The sequence below is a fragment of the Takifugu rubripes genome, chromosome 15, assembly GCF_901000725.2.
Source record: "Takifugu rubripes chromosome 15, fTakRub1.2, whole genome shotgun sequence".
NCBI classification, from domain to species: Eukaryota; Metazoa; Chordata; class Actinopteri; order Tetraodontiformes; family Tetraodontidae; genus Takifugu; species Takifugu rubripes.
In genome coordinates this window covers 15,243,185-15,262,221 of record NC_042299.1, presented here as the reverse complement: position 1 = coordinate 15,262,221, position 19,037 = coordinate 15,243,185, and the positions used below count along the sequence as shown (strand labels likewise).

Genomic DNA, 19,037 nt, shown 5'->3' with positions numbered 1-19,037 from the left:
ACCAACGCTAAAAAACACAGTCGGATGCATCTAGCGTGTAAAACCAGGAGGAAATATGGTAGAATTCCGACAACAATCCTTCTTTTTTAAGAGAAACGAGCCATTTCCCCCCTCAGCATTCAGTGTCAACAAAGGAGAACTATTTGTGATGACATTTATTTTCTTCATCCTTTGAATTTTTCTCCTTTTTTACTAAAAATAAAAGCTAAAGACGGCGAATTCCCAAGCATTGTGACCTTCCTTTGCACAGATAACAAATTTCCTTTTTTTCCATGATCACAGAGTGGCAAACACTTAAAGGTAAGAAGGGGATAAGAACAGCTATTAGCAGCTGCCGCTCTGAAGTGGGCATCTCCAATCACGCTCGCTGCAGAGACTCACCGTAGCGATGCCACAGAAGGCTGGACGGTGCGCTCCAGCATCCCTCTGCCCACCGCCGCCCCTAAACAACTGCGCAGCAGCACTGATTTGACACGCTAACACACGCTAAGCCCTCGGCTCAGCTCAACAGCCGTCGTCTGGCTCAGCTCTCCTGTAAAGGCTCTTGCTAACAGCTGTGTGGTGACGTCAATAGTTCACATTATTTCATTGACGTTAAAATAAACGTTGGAGTAAAACACGTTTTTTTGTGCTCAACTTGAGTGGCAGGTTTTGTTGTGGCACAACTGTCTGACCTTTGACCTGAGCGTTGAGTCATCGGGCGTCATCAAAGCACCAAAGAGAGGATCAAAATCACCTTTCTGCTAACTCCATCTGACGTCACTGAAGACGCCACTTTATCTTTCACGATGGGTTCTTGGACTGTAAGTCTGGGAATTTAATAACGGCTCTTTTATATATTTACTGTCCATTTCCGAAGGGGAAAATCTAATAAGCGAAAGAGACGCAGACTCTGGTTTTTAATGTTCAGGACTGCTGTCGGACGGCTTCTGTTCATCGTGACAGATGAAGAATTTGGCGTGGACATGCATGTTGTGCATATTTGAACAGTTTTCCTTTAATAAAGGCTTAAATCCCAGTTGCTTTGCAGGCCTGATTTAGGAAGTGTTAGCGTTAGCTCGATCGTTCAGCCTGTGCTGGTGCTGCTGCTGTATTTTCAGGCTCCCTGACACCTTAAGACATTCAAAGCCCCCCCCCTCCTCCTTCTTACTTTGATTAAGTGTGATGATCGACTTGTCAGTTTCCCCCCGAGGAGCAAACTCTGGACCAATACCTGTGATTTAGCCGCCGCCGCCGCCGCTCGCTCCCCTCCAGCTCTTTCTCTCGCTCCTCCGACACAAGAGCCTCGGCCTGTGGGGATGCTTTTCTTTTGGCCGATGGATCAGAAGAATGTGGACGTGCGAATGCATCTCCCCCCCTCTCCTCCCGTGCGCGCTCTCCTTCACGCTGTGTGAGGAATTAATGGCTTTGCAGCGGCCCATCGGCGCCGCCGGACACATGGGGAGGAAACATAAGCGAGGGAGGAAGCGAAACTCGCTCGGCGTGCACGTGTGGAGCCGCCGAGGAAGAGGGGTTGATTGGGAACGGTGCGGCGGTGAAAGAAGATCAGGCTGATGCTGAGTCAGATCGCTGATATTGCAGCAGCAGGTAATTTTATTTTGGCTTCCCAGCAGAGACCAGAGGGAAGGAAAGTGAGATTTGAACCCTCCCTGCCCCCGCTGCCTTCACCTCCTCACATTCAAGTAGAGGCGCATCTGCTCCTTCTTCCCTTTCTGTCTGTCGCCCACACCTGCTGTACATGCTGACACAGGTGAAGCTGGATGAGACAACACCAAATGGAGAGGAAAAGAATTCAGAGGGAGGGAGGGAAGGAGGGAAGAAGGGAGGGAAGAAGGGAGGGAGGGAAGGAGGGAGGGAGGGAGGGAGGGAGGGAAGGAGGGAGGGAGGGAGGGAGGGAGGGAGGGAAGGAGGGAAGAAGGGAGGGGAGGATCGGTTTGAGAGGAGGGAAGAATTGAAAGAAGATCCCAGTTCAGATTTGTGTGGCCTTTGATCACAGAATACCGGGAGCAACCTTTTATTTGCTGTTAAATGTGCATTAAATATGTATTAACAGTAATAGAAGACGGTTCTGGTTCTTCTCTTGACTGTATTAGAAAATATTAGCAGCTACACCTCCGACTCCCCACTGCTAGCGTCGAAGGCTAGCAGAAAGGGATGGTAGCGCATCGGCAAAGGGGGTAACGCTCCAAACGCAGGTGAGGGCCGGCGGACGTCCTCGTCCACCTACCTGGAGAAGGAAAGATGATGTCACTCTTGAGCTATTGGCCCTAAAGCGCCGATAGAGTCGTGGACTTAATACGGATCAAATAAGTTAGCTCACGAGCCGAAAGGACAAAAGAAGACGTCGGATTAAAGGTCAGGGTGGAAAAAAGGGGGCCGACTTGAGTTGGGCTGAGACGGAATCTAATTTGCTCAGGTTTTATACGGCGCCAACCTCCTTTGATCCAACTCCAATTTATGAAGAGCACAAAACCAAATCTGCTTTATCTCCGGCGCAAATTGAAAAAGTGCCCCTCCGACACCTCCAGGAATGTTTCTGGAATATTCGGCAGCAGGTGATTCTCCTACGGAGCTGGGCGTGCACGTGCCCTTGTGTAGTGGGGTTGTGATTATGAAACTCTTAAGAGTCTGGGGGGCTTCAGCTCCACCAGGTGGGGGTGCTTCCCCTTCTCTTCCCTCCCAAAGGACTCCTCTCTTCATCTGTGCTGGTTCTCTCCAGGTACTCCGGCTTCCTCCCACAGTCCACAGACCCGGTGATGGTGACTTGTCCAGGGTGTCCCCCGACCCTCACCTGTCCACCTGTCCTCAGATGCTAACGGTCCACAGGTGTAATCGGCCAGTGTGAAAGAGGATCCAGGCAGCAAAAAACTCATCCTGCTAACAAAGTGAGGACATTTGGGTTAGGCTTAGGGTTAGGGGAGGGTAAGGGGAGGGTTAAGGGAGGGTTCAGGTTAGGGGAAGGGTTAGGGGAGGGTTAAGGGAGGGTTAGGGGAGGGTTAGGGTTAAGGGAGGGTTAAGGGAGGGTTAAGGGAGGGTTAGGGGTTTGGTTTCGATTGTATCATTAAGGATCGGAGCCGGGGATTTATTTTTACCAATGAATGTCCTCACAAAGATATGTGTGTGTGTGTGTGTGTGTGTGTGTGTGTGTGTGTGTGTGTGCGTGTGTGTGCGTGTGTGTGTGTGTCAGGTCATAGTACTTGCCCTGTCAATGATATACTGTTAGATGATCTTTGAAGATCAAAGCAGCTTTGGGTGTTAAGAATCTGTCCCAGGCTTTGAGTCAAAGAGCTTTTGATGCTGCGATGCTGTCCGGGGGGAGAGCGGCACCACCCCCCCCCGCAGCATTTCAGTGATCGGAATAGCACAATAATAAGAACATAAATGCTTTTAAGCAGCACCACTACAGGTGTACTGGAAATTCGACATATTTGAAGAGATTCCCAGGAGAGGCTCGGAAAAGGACCTCACGATGTTTGCCAGGAATCAACCTGGAATCATCCTGGAACCATCCTGGAATCTCAGGGATGTATCGTCAAGACCCTCCAAATGTCTCCATGCGTTGAGTTTCTGGACCGGTCGATCAGGAGGGGTTTCGTAGCCCTGCCGATGTGCCTCTGAGCAATGAGGCAGATCTGACAGAGATATCCGACCTCATTCGTTTTGAATAATCACAATATGACAACTTTTAGATCTTTATTATACAGTTGAGACAAATAACTCGTTGTTTGGCGATTAGCTTGGAACGACGGGAACAAAGGCGGCCTTACAGGAAGTTAATGACTGCGTCTGAACAACTGAAGCAATTAATCTCACCGAGCAATCTTTTAGCAGTTAGCAAATATTGTTATTAATGCTGCATGTGGTGAGGAAGATGAGTTCTGGGGCACAGCGGGACTTTGGCGGCGTTGGTGAGATGATAACACCCACACAGCAAATAAAAACTCAAGCATTAGCATCTCCAAGCTAATTCTCTCCTCTCGTGGCAGCCACAGGTTCATGGGCGGGTGGACCGGAGTCCTTCAGCCAGCAGGGCAGCTGGTGGGGGCATCTAGGTGTGCCTCACACCTGAGATGATGATAAGAGCAGATGGTCCAGAAGCACAAGCCGTGCAGGTATAACTATCCGTCATTTGTTGTCAGATCATCTGATTGATTTTAAGATGAATGAACCGTGATTCTCTTGCAGTGAGTGACGGCTATAAATGATGGCAGGACGTTCCTACACGCCCAAGGGAAATCGATGAAGGACCGGAACACGGCCGATAATTCCGCCTCTCTCGGGACTCTGGGCAATTAAAGCGTCGTCTCAGTGACGGTTTGGTAACACTGGCTGGGTGATGCTAACATGTTACAACATATAAAAGAACAACTCTGGATTTGTTTTGGGTTTAGACGTCACAACAGAAGAACCTGGTGAGAACACGAAGCCGTATTTGGGAGTTAAGAGCGTAAATGTTACGCTAAATATCCTTAAAACAAACAAACAAACAAACAGCAGCTTTTTGATGTTCATTTCCAAGAACCAGCAAGGAAGCTTCAGTTAGCTGTTGAGGCTGCTGCTTTCACGCGTCCTCATGTTGTCGCAGCAGATTTCAAACCTGTGACCGCGCTAACAGTGCTAAAGCAGGTAGCACACGGTGCGCTGCAAACATCTGGAAACGTGTGTGCTGGCGGTGGTTTCTCCGATGATCCGTGTGATCGCCAACAATCCGTTTGCCTGCTGTGTTGTTGTAGGGAGGGTGAGAAGAGTGTAAACAACGAAAGTTGGTGGGATGGTTGGTCAGCCCAAAAATCAAAGAATGCTTATTTTCCTCTTTTAATTAGGATGCCACAAGGTGCCAAATTGGCCATTTTCCTTGACTACCTCTATCGCCGTAAGAACAAATTAATTAAGACATGAAAATGCTGGAAAAGTGCTGAGAGTGAGGTTTAGGAAATGGTTTCTGCTAATTGGTTACATTTAGCCCCGGGCTTTGAATCTGGGGGCCTTTGCATGTTCGCCTGCTTGTACGTCGCTAACTTGGCTGCGTTAGCTTGTGATGACACGACGCTGGTTTCTTTAGAGATATTTCACACTCTGGGTCCTGTCTTGTCATCAAATTTAAGGCAAGATTAGAAAAGTTCTGTGCAAATAATTAAAATTAAAAGCCCTCAACGATAAAGGCGGTGCTGGGAGTCGGGCTAATGCGGCTTCCTTGATGGCGCTGGCTGCTGTTGTGTCCAGCTCCTTTGTGTGAGCTGTGGGCGACGCTTCACTTTCTACCCTTTATTTTCTTCCTCTCCCCTAAATGTCAGTGCGGCCGTATCGCCGCCGCGCCGCCGTTCCAGCCCTGAACACTCAAACGGAATTGAAAGGAGCCGAGAGGAACCGGAACAATTTTGCCTGATAGCACACGCTGCTACTGTGTATGTGTGTGTGCACACGTGTGTGTGTGTGTGTGTGTGTGTGTGAAGGGGGACGGGGGGGTCAAACTCACCACCAAATCGGCCTCCACTCGAGCCCCTGTCATGTCGACGTGGGTGGAGCCGCTTACGTGTTTGCGTGCAGACATTTGCGTGTTGTTCTGCACGGGGGGGGGGGGGGGGTTCTGACCCAAATAGATACCTCAGCTGTGGACAGTCACACTCATTTACACATAAATGATAAATGAGAGTGTACACGTGGGCGTTAGGGGGCGGCTGGTCGGAGTTACTAATGCTGTATTTTTATATTCAACTGTTCTTTTTCTTTTTTCTAAAACACGTGCGTAGAAATAAATAAATAATAAAAATAAAGTAAACCCCCCCCCCCCCCCCGCCCCCACTGCTGGTGTCGGCCATCTGTGGGCGGGACAGATCCAGCACGGGAACGTTCCTGTCAAATTCCACAAAGATAAATGCGGGTGGACCGTCTTCATGCGGAACCGGCGTTCATTTGCCAGCAACTGTTTTCCGGTTGGGATTTTTCCATTTTCTCCGTTGTGTTCCCACTGATTTGGCGTCTTCGGCCGTCTGAATCGGACTCGGAAAAGGTGACTCCCGCCTGGCTAACAGCGCCTTCCTGCCTGCCAGGATCAAGGCGGTACATTAGTCTCTGGCACGGTCCCTGCAGCCCGGCGCTGGTTGGGACTGGATCAAACATACATTGTGCCCAAACATTGACTCCAGTCCGCACTGGCAGATGGGGAAATAATGGCGAAACCCAAAAAACGCCGCCGCGGCCGAGACGACGCTCCATTTGTGCCCGATGTTTTCTGTTTCGCCCTCTGCTGCTGCACAAATAACACAACCCGCTCCATCTTAGGAGAGGTCCATTACACGAGTGGAGTGGGGTCTAAGACGTGCTTCAGAGCCCTTCAAACCCTGAGCTCTATTTAGATGTGTGTGGGTGTGTGTGTGTGTGTGTGTGTGTGTGTGTGTGTGTGTGTAACCTTGTGAGACACCGACCCATTAATATACAGCAGAGTGTAGAAATCTTTTGTCGGACCGTGTTCACCTAAATCCATACGTGGTGGAGATAAAGACACACAATAACACACACAATAACACATTCAACAGACATTCAACACACATACACACAAACACACAAAGACGCGCTCACGCGGCTCAGTGTGACGCGTCCTCACACGGGATGGCATCTGTGCTTTGATCTGCTTCCATTTGCTTACGAGGTGGATCAAAGCGCGATGTCGTCTCCAGCCCGATCTTATTTCTTTTCCTCTGATCCAGAATCAGCCATTCTTGAATCCGTGGGTGAAGGAGAGAGATCCACCAGGGATCTGAAGGGGATCAGGAGGACCCACATAGTGGGGGTGATGCGAGGCCAGGATGAACCCTTCGGCTCTCCCTTCGGCTCCTGGTGACCCGTATCTCCACGTCTCCAGCAGTACCCACCCGTCCTCCTCCTGCTCTCATTAGCGCTGCTCGCTACACTGTCGGATTTAAGGCGCCGCTCGGATGCTCCGACGGCGACCCCCGTTAGTGGGCTGCGTAGGCTCTGCGCTCCGTCGTTGTGGAATAAGGGTGATTAGATAGTTGCAGCAGCGTGAGAGGGCGCCTCGGCAGCCTCCTCCCAGCACCACGGACCCAGTTTCCTCTCCTGGGAGTGAGGCTTGGGCGCCTGCGTGGGTCAAACACGAGGTCTTCCTGTCAGGAACATCCCAGCTTATGATTAATACACTGCAGAACTCAGCATTCTCAACAGAGATAGAGACAGACAGGCAGCTAAATGATTCCGGTTTAAGCTCACTGGTCAGCGACCGGGCGGTGGAATGTGACGGGGTGGCATCGGCAGCTCCCAAGTCGGAACATTTCTGTGTGATGTTCCCAGCCCGCTCCCACCGAAGGCTCTAAAATAATGTGGCGTCCATTAGGTTACTCCTGTCCTGCAACAGTTTTCTTTTAAACCGCACGTATTTTTCATTTGACGGGTCAGAACCACGAAGAGCTGAGCATTTTTCTCCTCGGGGGTCCAAGAACGGCTGATGATTGGGCAGAAATCTGAAGCTGGCGCCGATATTTTTGCTGTTGAAAAGATTGTACAGCAACAGGGAGTCTGGAGTAAAAGCTGGCTGAGGCTGGAAAGACGGACAAAGATTGGTTCAATCCACCGGGGGGGTCACAGCCGAGGGTTCTTCTGACCCGTCAGGTGGACAATGACAACGGGAATACTGGGATCCCAGGTGAGCTGGTAGGGCGGGGCGCCTGATATAGAGACGTGCTGCTAGGCAGTCGCTCTCACGTGACCCCCCCGTGCTCACGTGACCCCCCCTGGTACCTCCAGGGGTGGCGGCGCCAGCAGGACGTCTGGGCCGTGGCAGATGTTCCACCAGAGCAGCGTTCAGTTGGTGGAGGTGTGATCTCTCAAACGCGGGACGTTGGAGGGCCAATAAACCCTAATGTGACATTTCACAAGCAGCAACACAGGAATAGAATTCTGACCTTTCCGACGTTGGGACTTACGGAATAAATTGAACACACGCGTCCACGCGTCCTGTGGTTCCGGCGCTCTCAGAGGTCGTTCAGTCACCAGAACAGAACCTACGGCTGATGTTTGGGAAGGATTCCAGGGCTTTTCCCTCCCCTGTTCGTTTCCGAGCGATCGGTAATTACGGTGATGAAAAAGGGACGCGCAGTTGACGAATAATTAATATTGAATCAAAAGAATATTGTTTCCTGTAATACAAAAGGTGTTGCTTTGCCTCTAATTGGTTTTCCAAACTGAGCACTTCCCTGCTTATCTGACATTTAGATTAAAGGTGCAGTTCGCCCCCCAAATGAAAATTAAGTCACCGCGCCGCATCAACAGGGACACGGATGAAAAACAACAAACAAAATAGACGGAATTCTTCATATTCCGCCCGCGTTGCTGTCTGCAGGCAACACTCGGACGGCCCTGTGAGAGCCGAGGACACCACGTCCTGGGAATGTTGTGCTGCAACGTCTCTATACGTCTGATATAAAACCCACTTCAAGAAGCTTCTACATCTTCCTTTTCCTTTTAAGGGGAAGCATTTTAAAGGGAATTTGAGCATTTTCTTTCCTCAGGGAAAAGTCATTCCCTTTGCAGTGTGTGATGATGCTAAAATGAGGAAAACGGCTTTGCAACGCGGCCCAAGACGGAGGAAGAGTGGGCAGATAAAGGAACCTTTGCCAATTTAATGAAGGGAAAGTGTAAAGTGAGCCATTAGTTGTTATGAGGGGGATCTTATTTCAGTTGGTTTGGCTGAGACGGCTTTGACGCTGCGCATGAGGACAACGGGAAGAACAGTGTTGACAGGCCCAACAGGTACAACCCTGCACCACCGTCACATCCAGAAGATTCTGACACCATCAAACCTCCAGAAAGATCTGAAATGTGGCCTGTGGTCACTCACAAGATGAGAGGCCCAGCCCAGGTTTGTCCACACAACAGTTTGTGAAGGACGGACTGAAACAATTCCGTCCTAATCTCAGAACCGCTGTGTGTTGGATCGGTAGCATCTTGGAAAGACGCCCAATCGGTGGCCCGATAATGGTTGACAATGGCTGACTGTGTATCAGGTGTGTCCGTACTCCACTACACGTGTGTGAATAATTTAGCTAAAAGTGACATTTTTGCACATAATGTGATTTAAAATCTGCTTCCTTCTTGTTAAACATCCCCAATGTTTACTCATCTACACACACACACACACACACACACACACACCCAAAACAGGGGTTGAAAAACTCCAATACCCACAATCCCCGGCAGCGCCAACGTCTCAAGGTAATTTTCTTTAATCGCATTCATAACTGCATGTAGTGCAGCATCTTCAGTTCATGTCGGATGAATTAGATCAAGTTTTCTTTATGTAAGAAAATCACAACAAACCCGTTTCTGGGTCTAAAAAGGACTTTTTCTGTTTTGCTGCGTCCTGCTGTGTTCCAGCCTCCGCTTGGCAGCGCGTCATTCTACATTAGGTGGACCAGTGAACAAAGGCTTCAGCCAGGAGCAGCTGGTGGTTACTTGAAACTCTAAAAGGAGTCTGTGCATTAGTGTGTGTGTGTGTGTGTGTGTGTGTGTGTGTGTGTGTGTGTGTGAGACAGAGACAGAGACAGAGACAGAGACAGACTCGCCCGTCCGCCATCTGGAGCATCGGGACAATCCCAGATGAAGCAGAAAATCTGGAGCCATTTCTCTCAGCTTGCCTGTTCCTTGATCGGAGCGTGTTTTTGAGGAGCGGCCCGTCCACGCGGCCGGTGATGGCACGCGCCGGTTCCGAGAGTGTGAAATGAGCCATTACGAGGTGTGCAGTCTTAAAGTGGATTGACCCAAAACGAGATCAGCGGGCCAAGTCGGGTTTATTTATAGAGCAACTTCCACAAACAGATTAAAACCCTTTCTGGAAAACAAGACGACTGTGTGTGTGTGTGTGTGTGTGTGTGTGTGTGTGAGCCTCATTAAGTTAACTAAACAAAGAGAAGGAGCTTTAAATGTGACCACTGGTGTTTAAAATAAACCAGCTATAAATGTGAAATAACTCATCTCTGGGCTCCAGGAGCTCCACGCCTGCGCATTAGTGCGCGTGTCTTTGTTGATCTTGGGTTGAGAGCATGCATTTGTCCCCTCGCTCCCACTGTGCTCTCAAGGCTTTCAGACACTTTGGAGCTGAAAGGGACTCTGCTCGGGCTTTGACACGACATGTAAATGTCTGCCGAAGACCCGTCGCAAGGTTTCCATCAAAGATTCATCAGCTCCAGCAGCCACGCTGGAGATGCGCGTGGTCCATTAATTAGCACCACCGCTAATGACCCGGAAGTTCTAGGGTGGGACGAGCTTCACCGGGCTAATGTCAGGACGTGCTGGGTCGAAACCATGACCGAAATGAAGGTTGGAAGTCAGAGATTTGTCATTTCATGAAACACGCTTATTTCCAACGTGAGTGCAGCTGAAGATCCGGTGAAGAAGATTTCTGCAGCTTCTTTGTCTGACTGAAATAGTGATGAGTTGTTGTTCTGGCAGGCAACTTCATCGCGAGCCCAACTAATAATATAAATAATGCATAGACGGTTACAGATCGCATCGCATAATCAGGCCGGAGATGCGATCCGAGGGAGGGTGATGATGGTTTTGCTAATGACAGCAGGAAAAAAAGAATTCATATGAAGATATGTAAATGCAAACAACGGATGCGCAACGTGGCATCTCTTATTGTGCCGTTAGACACCTTTTTAGGTAAATTTGCGCGTTATTAAACGGCACCTTGCGGTTTCTCCTCAGACTGCGGAGCTTTGATGTCCGTCTTCACGTTATTAGGTGTTTCCGTGCGTCACCTGTGCGCCACCTGTAGCTGCCCCTCATCTCCTCAACCCACGAAATGCTGTCTGTTATCAGACAAAAAGCCTCGAGTCCAGCCTCAGATCGGACCTCTCTCTGGATTTGACTGATCACGTGATGCCAGGAAGAGAAAAATATATCTATAGATTTTCTGGGGAGGAGGTTTGAAGCAACCCAAGGACCCGTGGGGCTCTCAGAATCCCACTTTGAGAACCTCTGACTCCCATGCTTCATCTCTGTTTTGAATTCTGGGCTCGTAATGTGCGCACACTACAAAAAAAAAAAAAGGAAAAAAGAGGAAGGAGAAGAAGCCAAACCCCTTGTAACCTTATCTCGCTGACAGTATCAGAATCCCTCTTCAACAAGGGCCCTGGGCTGAGCACCACTGTCATTTCCTGCAGTTAAATCTCCATCTCCAGCTTCTTCCCCCCATTTATGCAGCTGAGACATCAACCTTTCATCTTTGCTGCATCTCTCTGGTTTCTGCTCTTCAAGCCTCTGCTCGTTTATAATAAATGATGCCAAATATATGTTTACATTTACGGAGTTGCATCGTCAGACTTTGACTTACATTAGGAGAGAACCGATTTAAATGGCCTTTATTCTCTGAAGTGTCCATTAGAACTAACGTCAGCTGGTATTTTTTGCAGTGTGGCCCACGCGCTGACCCCACCCCACTGCCGCCTCGCGACTTGCCAGTCTCTGCTCGCTCCTGATTGGTTCGCCGCCCGCGTCCGTCAAAGCCGGAGTGGGCGGGACTCAAACAATCCACTCGTGCTCCCTCGCTGTGGACGGAGCGCCACGGCAGAGCCGCGCAGACAGCAGGACGCGCTGGTGTCGGGAGGGATTCAGGCGATACCGAACCGAACCGAACCAAACTACCCAAAATCCTGTCTGTTCCGGAGAGTCCCCAGCCTAAAGCATCACGGTCTGTGAAGTCCTCTTCAAGAAACGCGCCTCGTTAAGTCCACCTGGATAGCTGACAAAGCCGCCCGGTTCCGGCTCCTGGTCCAGCGGGGAGAGACGGCGAGAAGTTCGCGCCCGGAAGACACGAGAGGACGGCAGGATGATGGTCAAGACGCGCTTGATTTTCACCCTCTACACTGTTTATGGGATTCTTTTTAAAGGTGAGTTCTGCGCGGACGTGCGCGCGCCTGGTGTGGAGGGGCTGGGTGATGTTGCAGGACGCAGTGCGTTCGACGCACGCTTTTACGCGCGGCACGGTCCTGCCTGGCAGAGAGAAGTCTCTGACTCGCGCTCTCTCTCTGGGTGTGCACGCGTGTACGTGCACTGAATACGTGCACAACTGAAGGAGCTTGGGCACAGAGAGAGACAGAGGGGAGAGCGAGCGAGCGTGTGCGCGCGCGTGTCTGTCACGGGTGTTAATATTCAGGAACGAGGGAAATCCCATTTGCGCAAATCAACCGGGACTCGACCCCCGCCTCCAAACACAGTGGCGCGGCTCCTCTGCTGCACGACCCCGTGTTCCGTGCGTGAGGGGTAGCCTAATTAAAATCAAAAACGACACACCTCACCCTCAACCACGCACGCACGGAGCTGCTGCGAAAGCTGCGCGCGTTTCCGCTTTCTTTTTCGTTCCGCTCGTTTTATCACGCGGCGGCGTGTGCGCACACAGTCAACATTGTGGTTACCACGCACGCGGCTCCTGCAAACAACTTCATACTGCCTGCAAAGTCTTGTTTCATCGAGTGACACAATAGACGCGCTGCGCCCCCCCCCCCCCCCCCCCCCCCCCAAAAGCACCGAACTGCAGATCTCGCTTTGATCTGTGCAAATGATCAAGAACAAAGGATCCCATATTAAAGACTGCTGTGGCGTCATTGAGGGTCAAGGTCACGGTGTGAGGTCAGTGGTGGAGCGTGCGCATCAGATTGGATCCAGCAGACAGACGGGAGTGGAGCCTCAGCAGAACTTCTGCCTCCTTCATAGACGGGCTCAGGCTGGGGGGGGTTGGACCAGCACAGTGTGGGAATGGGGGGGGAAAGTGAACGTCGGGCTATGTTGGGATCCCATGAATGATTTATTTATGTCGGGAGGCGGAATTTGGGTTTAAAGCGGGCCCCTATTTTAAGGATGCAGTTTTGCTGAGAAGCCTTCAGCCCTGCCCCCCCCCCCCCCATCCATCCCTAACCGAGTGGCTGCACGGTCCCAAACTCGGTGGGTTTTATGTGGCGTGCGGGAACACCAGATCTCCTCCTGGAATTCTCCTGAATGCTCCGCCGGCCTCCACTCGTTTCATGCTAGCTCCACCTCTCCCCGCCTCGGATCGGGTCAGGAATTCCGGCACCTGGCGCGTCCGTGCTGGCGTGCGTGGCACCTGGAAGCGCCCTCTTCCTCGGGAGTGACGGCAGGCGAGGGGCGATTCGCGGTTGGCTTAATTGACCCTTTTGTTCCGAGCAGGCAGGATTAGGCCCTTCTGGACTTAATGAATCGGGCGGCGAGCATCCGACGCATGGGACAGGTTTCGCCACATCCGCCTCTTTTGCTCAGCTCTCCCTCGCTCGAGGATAATGCTCGGCTGCTTGATCCCGACAGTCGTCACTCAGCGCCGGCCCTGTTATTGTACAGGTCGGGCGCAGCAGGCGGGTCGCCCTCCTCCTGAAGGAAGTCCGTCCCTGGCCGAAGCGCTGTGACTGACAGCTGTTTCAGCCCCCCTTCCGCCAGCTGGTACCGACGCCGGCAGGAAGGCGGGGCCTGTGTCCTTGGCTGGACCTAGCGTAGCGCGAAGGCCGCCGCTCGCCTTGACGTGTCACCGGCGGTGTCTCGCGCCAGAGCCGGAGAAAGAGGCCTGTTTATGCAAATGTGATGGTTTACATAGAGCTCATGGCTGAGAGGGGGGGGGGGGTGGAGACAGAGAGAGAGAGAGAGAGAGACAGAGAGAGAGAGAGAGAGAGACAGACAGAGAGAGAGAGAGAGAACGAACGTAGATGTTCCAGAATAGAAGAGCTGATGTGGGAGGAGAGGTGTGAAAGGAGGGAAACGTGCTCTGCTGTTTGCTGCGTCTACCCTCTTTGGATGCCTGTTTATCCTGCCGCTTCGTTCCCTGCTGCCTGCCTGCCCTTGCCTGTCCTGTCTGTCTGCCTGTCTGTCTGCCTGTCTGTCTGCCGGCCCGGCCGTTTGGCACGTCTGGCTGGACCGCTGCTCTCGCTAGCCTAAATGCGAGCCTCCCCCCCGCCGACTCCGGGTTGTGTTTATCCCTGCAGTGAGTCTAAGCGCTGAAGGGGCCGCTGACCCTCCATCCCTCCATCCCTCATCCCTCTGTACTTCCGTCCTCCCTCCCTCGCGCCGTCCTCCCCATCCTGTGTGGAGCTTTGTAGCGCAGCAGCGTGGAAAAGCTTCTGATAACAAGCAGCCTTGTGTGTGTGTGTTTCAGAAGCCCGCTGGATTACACCAGAGAAACAAGATGTTCTCTCTTCTCCCCTCGCTCGACCCACGTCTCTCGCTCCCTCTCTCTCTCCCTCCCTCTCTCTCTCCCTCTCTCTCTCCCTCTCCTCTCTCTCTCTTCTCCCTCTCTCTCTCTGCCAGTGTGTGTTTGCAATGCATGTTTAATTTTCACCTCCGTGCTTTGACAAGAAGAACATGTGATGTTCTGTGTACATTATAGTGATGCCACGAGCTGAGAATCCTCAGTAGAGCAGCACTGGCATCCAGTCTGCATCACACACACACACACACACACACACAACACCACACACACACATCTTGAGCACCACTGTGGATTCACTGCTTGCCCTGCCAAGGGATTTCCTACGATCAAAGCCAGCCTTTTGTTGGTCCAGGTGTTTAAAAAAGAAAGTTGAAACAGAAAGAAGGAGGGTAACATGCTTGGATTCAGAGCTTACACACTCTCACCCCCCCCCCCCCCCCCCCGCGTCCCCCCAGAGCGGCTACACAGGCAGCCGAGGTGCCACCTGTTCTGTCCGTTGTCAATAAACTGGTCCTTGTTTCAGTGTGGACGCGAAAAGCAGGTGAAGAGGTCAGAAAGCAAAAACTTCCCTTTGTTTTAAGATTAACAGATGAAAATAAGTAGATGAAAACAGGACGTGTGGTGGGTTTTTTTTGGCTCTTTGGGACTTTATATAAGCTGATATCAAACTGATCATGTGAGATTTAAGCTCATTCAACCTGCTAATTTAGCCGCGGTGCATCAAAGCTTCACCTTTGATGTGGAAATCCAGAGTTTTACCTGGAAATGGGACCTTTTTTCAGTGAATCTACTTCCTCATGGAGCTCTTCCAGACTGGACCCATAGTTGCTCCTCGTGTGTGTCTCTTGCAACGAGGGCAACAGACCAGTTAATTGGCCCATTTTAGCCCCAACCAGACCAAAATGTAAACGTCTACCGCCTGTGACAGAGATGCTTATATACATTATATATATTTATACTCACAGCATGTTGACAGACGTCATCTCACGAGAATCAAGCGCCTTTTCTGACCGACCATCAGTGTGTGTCTGCCCCCACCCCGAACTGTGTGTGGGATTCATGAAGGCTGAATTGGTTCCAGCCCCCCAACACTGTAAACGCACGCAGGGACCACCCCACCCCCCCCCCCCCCCCACCCCCCCACACCCTCCCACAAAGTAGCATCTTTTTGTGAGATTCTGCGTTCTGTTTCACTGATCCTGGTCCCAGAAAAAAGGCCTTTCAATACCCTTGAGAGGGGTGGTTGTGGGTTGTGGTAGAACCATAAATGGGGGGGGGGGGGGGTGAACCATTCCACACTGGAACAGGCCCCAAAGCCAGAAACCCTCGTTTCTCTTGACATGTGATTTGGGATTTTGAGTGAGATAAAACGGCTCTTTTTTGGGTCTGGAGGACGTTGCTCATCCTTCCTGAAGCCTCGTTTAAAACCTGACGTCAGAAGAGGTGGACGTCAGACCGGGCCCCTCCCCCACCGGTGGGGTCGCTGCAGCGGACCTTCCCATAGGAGCCGGAACCACCTAAAACAGAACTAACGTTCCTTCGTTCCTTTGAGCCTGGAGCTATTTTTTGTGTCTCCTATAGCGATGCTAACGCTGCTCAACTTGTGACGGAGCCAGAGAAACTTTTTGGATTAGCGTCTGGTCTTGATTGACAAACCAAACTTCCAGCCTGTTTGGATTCTTTTGTGCCGGGTCGACTTAAGCGCTCAGATACGATCTATCAGCGCAAATTAAACACAAGGACGCGCCGCGGGGAGAACGGCGCCGGCGTTATTAGGCGTGAGAGTGCGGGCTCGCACGTACGGCCGCATGCATACGTGATGTCTGTATTAGCATTGAATTCCCAGGGATTAGCGAGTGGCTAATCTGCGGCTCCAGTCTTTGACAAGCCATGTGTCACTAATCTCAAACGCGGCAGAATAAAAAAGACACGTACACAATCACCTTTTTGGGATTAAAACTCTCCACGGAGGCGCCGTTGTAATCTCTCCCTCACACCAAGAGGAGGCAGAGGAAGCGTCGAGCCGAGGCCGCCGAGTCCCGCTCTCATATTTCCAAACATGCAAACAAACAAAGTGGCGCCTGTTAACCTGCACTGTCGCCTGTAGCTAACACGCTGGTCGGGCTCGCACGCCGCCTCCCTCCCGTAACAACTCTTAGCCGAGATAATGTTCTTTTTATGTCACGCGCTCTTTCATCCGACAGCTCCTTTTCATGCGGTTCCCTGGGGGCCAGAGTCTGGAGACTTCTCTACACGTTCCAGTCATAATTTTCCTGAACAGAGATAAAGATACCGACCGCCGCGACTCTCGCCGCGCTCCAGCCCCGTCGCCGATATTGTTCGGGGACCCGGCGTCTATTCTTGTCAGAGCAGAATTGGGAGCGAGGCCACACTGAGCACAGGAGGACGTTTACACACACACACCGTTTGTGTGGCGGCAGGTGGAAAACGCTGCTTATTTAGCTGTTGGTGGGAGATTCGCTCCGTGATAGCGATAATCGTTGGGCAGTTCGGGCTTTTCTACCAGGCTTCTGTCCTGGATTCACGGCTGACTTCTTTCTGGGTCGCAAACATGTGGAAATACCAAACGTGGACGTTTCCTGTCATTTTAATTTTGACTGAAATGGTCCTAAAGACGCTGCTGTGCTAGCGCGCCGCCTCTCAGAGGCCTTAATATTGCGGTAAACAGATTAAGTGGCTAATTGCTGAACTTGTGCTTCTACAATAATGATGTGGAGTCTTTTCATGATGCTAATTGAAAAAAGGGATTTAGTGCATCCAGGAATCCGCGTTTGTTTTTGCGCCGCGTTCTCAAGGGGCGCCCAGAAGTAGCGGAAGCTAATTGAAATCTAATTCCCCAACGACAGGCGTTAATTGTCGTGCTGCGCGCGGTTATATTTGCGTGTTTTCTTCTATTTTTTACTCATATCGTCGGCAGGAGTCGGTTTAGTCCCGCGTCTGATCAGCGGCTTCAGGTTCCTCGGTTAGCTGCAGCCGTTAGCCGGCGTCTCGCCCGAGCTCCCTTTGTCAAATGTTGTGAGAATCAAATTGATCCCTTCGCCTTTGTGTGCGAATCGTACACCAGAACGTCCTTTCCCGCTGGTTCGTTTCGGATTCTCGCGTTTCAGGTGTTTGTGCTCGGAACAATGGGGCTCGGGACGCGAGCACGTAGCCGATCGATCCCGTGTGCGCAGGTGTGAAACCAGAGCTCTAATCCTGCTAATAACTGATTACTCCATCGCTGCAGAGCTCAAGGTGAAATTCCATCCATCGGAAAGTTTCACCCCCTCCCGCTAATTGGCTTATCTCCATTATGGCTCCGCTCTCTTATTGCAAAGTCGTGTTCGTGGCCTCGTTAGAGCGTGTGGCCACTTCCTGCTGCAGACCTGCTGCGGTTGGGAGGGAAGATCGAGTCAAGTGAGACAATTTATAACAGTTAGAAACTAAATGAACTGAGACCCTTGACTTGGGTGAGCGAGCGGCGGTATACATAAGGCGCCTTAGGGATTTCTCTTCTGTGTGGTGTGTGTGAGTGTGTGTGTGTGTGTGCGTGTGTGTGTGTGTGTGTGTGTGTGTATGTGTGTGTGTGTGTCCATCGGTCCTCCCTCTGCCATCTGTCTCTGTTTGCCACATTGCAAATCCATTCTATGCTCCACATCATTATGCAGCCTCCCAGCAACGCGGAGCGGCACAGCGCGGAGCGGCACACACCCCTGAGGCTCCGCTGTCCTGCTCAGCGGAACGGTGACAACCTGCCACCGCCGCCGCGTCTCTGTTAAGGACGCCGCGCCGTGTTTCCAGGCAGCTTTTTAATACATATTTTCATGCTTCGTTTGGATGTTTCTAGCATGCGGTTGCTTAGCGTAGATGCTAAACAGATATTCCGCCAACCCGCTGGCTCCTTCCCGCCTCCTCGCTTCGGGAATTTGGCCGATATTTTGTCCGCGCATCGACTGGTGTGACCCTGGACTTTAGCGGCCTCCTCCAGAATCGATCGTTCCTGGTTTACCGCACAAATGCTCCTGCCTGATTCTGGGCTTGGATCAGTAGCTTTATTGCTAACTCATCTCCAGTTCTAATCGGAAACGCCTTCCCCAGCCCTGAACCCCCTGCTGAGGAAACAAGGAAGTTGTTATGTTTTTAAACGGTCTCCAATTACGGGTAATTTCCCCACTTGTCTTCCAGCTATTTGGTTTTGTGCAGCGTTGCTCCATTCGGGTAAAACAGGCGCGCAGACATGAAGCAGACGCGTTCTTTCGGAACGCACAACGGACCGCCGGTCATTCCCTCTGCGCCGCTACTCATCTCTTATCATTAGGAATTGGGAAACACAGTTAGCTCAATTCCGTCTTTATCTTCCTCATTAGCGCGTGTCTGACAGCGCGCTCAATTACTCAGTCCATCACTCTTCTTTAGCACGAGTCAAAAGCGCCGCTCGCCGCGATGACTTAGGATCCTGTCGGACTCATTATCGAGCGACGCGTCCCAGCTTTCAACATAAACAACTCTCTAAGTGTGCGACGCCCGGCTGCTGCAATGTTCCTCGGATGTTCTCCAGAACTCCGCACGGCTGGATTGGACAGAGATGAAATTGCTAGTCCGCATCAACTGAAATGATTTTGCCATTTGTCTTGGGCGAGCTAATTTCCAGACGCTGCCTGCAGCAAACCTTTGCTGTTATGCTAATACTCTAGATTTTCTACCCACATCCCTGTTTCTGCTTCCAGTGCTCCTCGCTTTCATGCTATAGCTAGTCTGAGTTGCTAACATGCTCACGCTGGATGTGTTTCCAGCTCAAATGGACCGGCTA

At 51.3% G+C, this 19,037-nt stretch overlaps 2 long non-coding RNA genes and 1 pseudogene across 3 annotated transcripts; 2 read left to right on the top strand and 1 right to left on the bottom strand.

The window, feature by feature from the left end:
- Positions 1-1,987: 1,987 nt before the first annotated feature.
- LOC115252666 (uncharacterized) lies at positions 1,988-3,145 on the bottom strand. 2 transcript variants are annotated; one of them, XR_003890991.1, is made up of 3 exons: positions 3,093-3,145; positions 2,321-2,877; positions 1,988-2,227 (listed from the first exon to the last, which is right to left on the bottom strand). It is a non-coding gene; the product is annotated as an uncharacterized lncRNA (long non-coding RNA). The 2 variants fall into 2 exon arrangements; XR_003890992.1 differs by having other exon boundaries at positions 2,321-2,874; positions 3,093-3,135.
- A 252-nt stretch (positions 3,146-3,397) lies between these two features.
- Positions 3,398-4,415, top strand: LOC115252674 (uncharacterized). The gene is made up of 3 exons (XR_003891002.1): positions 3,398-3,908; positions 3,987-4,112; positions 4,186-4,415. It is a non-coding gene; the product is annotated as an uncharacterized lncRNA (long non-coding RNA).
- Positions 4,416-11,545: 7,130 nt separating this feature from the next.
- LOC115252748 (cell adhesion molecule 2-like) overlaps positions 11,546-19,037 on the top strand; it is a 112,605-nt pseudogene continuing 105,113 nt past the window's right edge.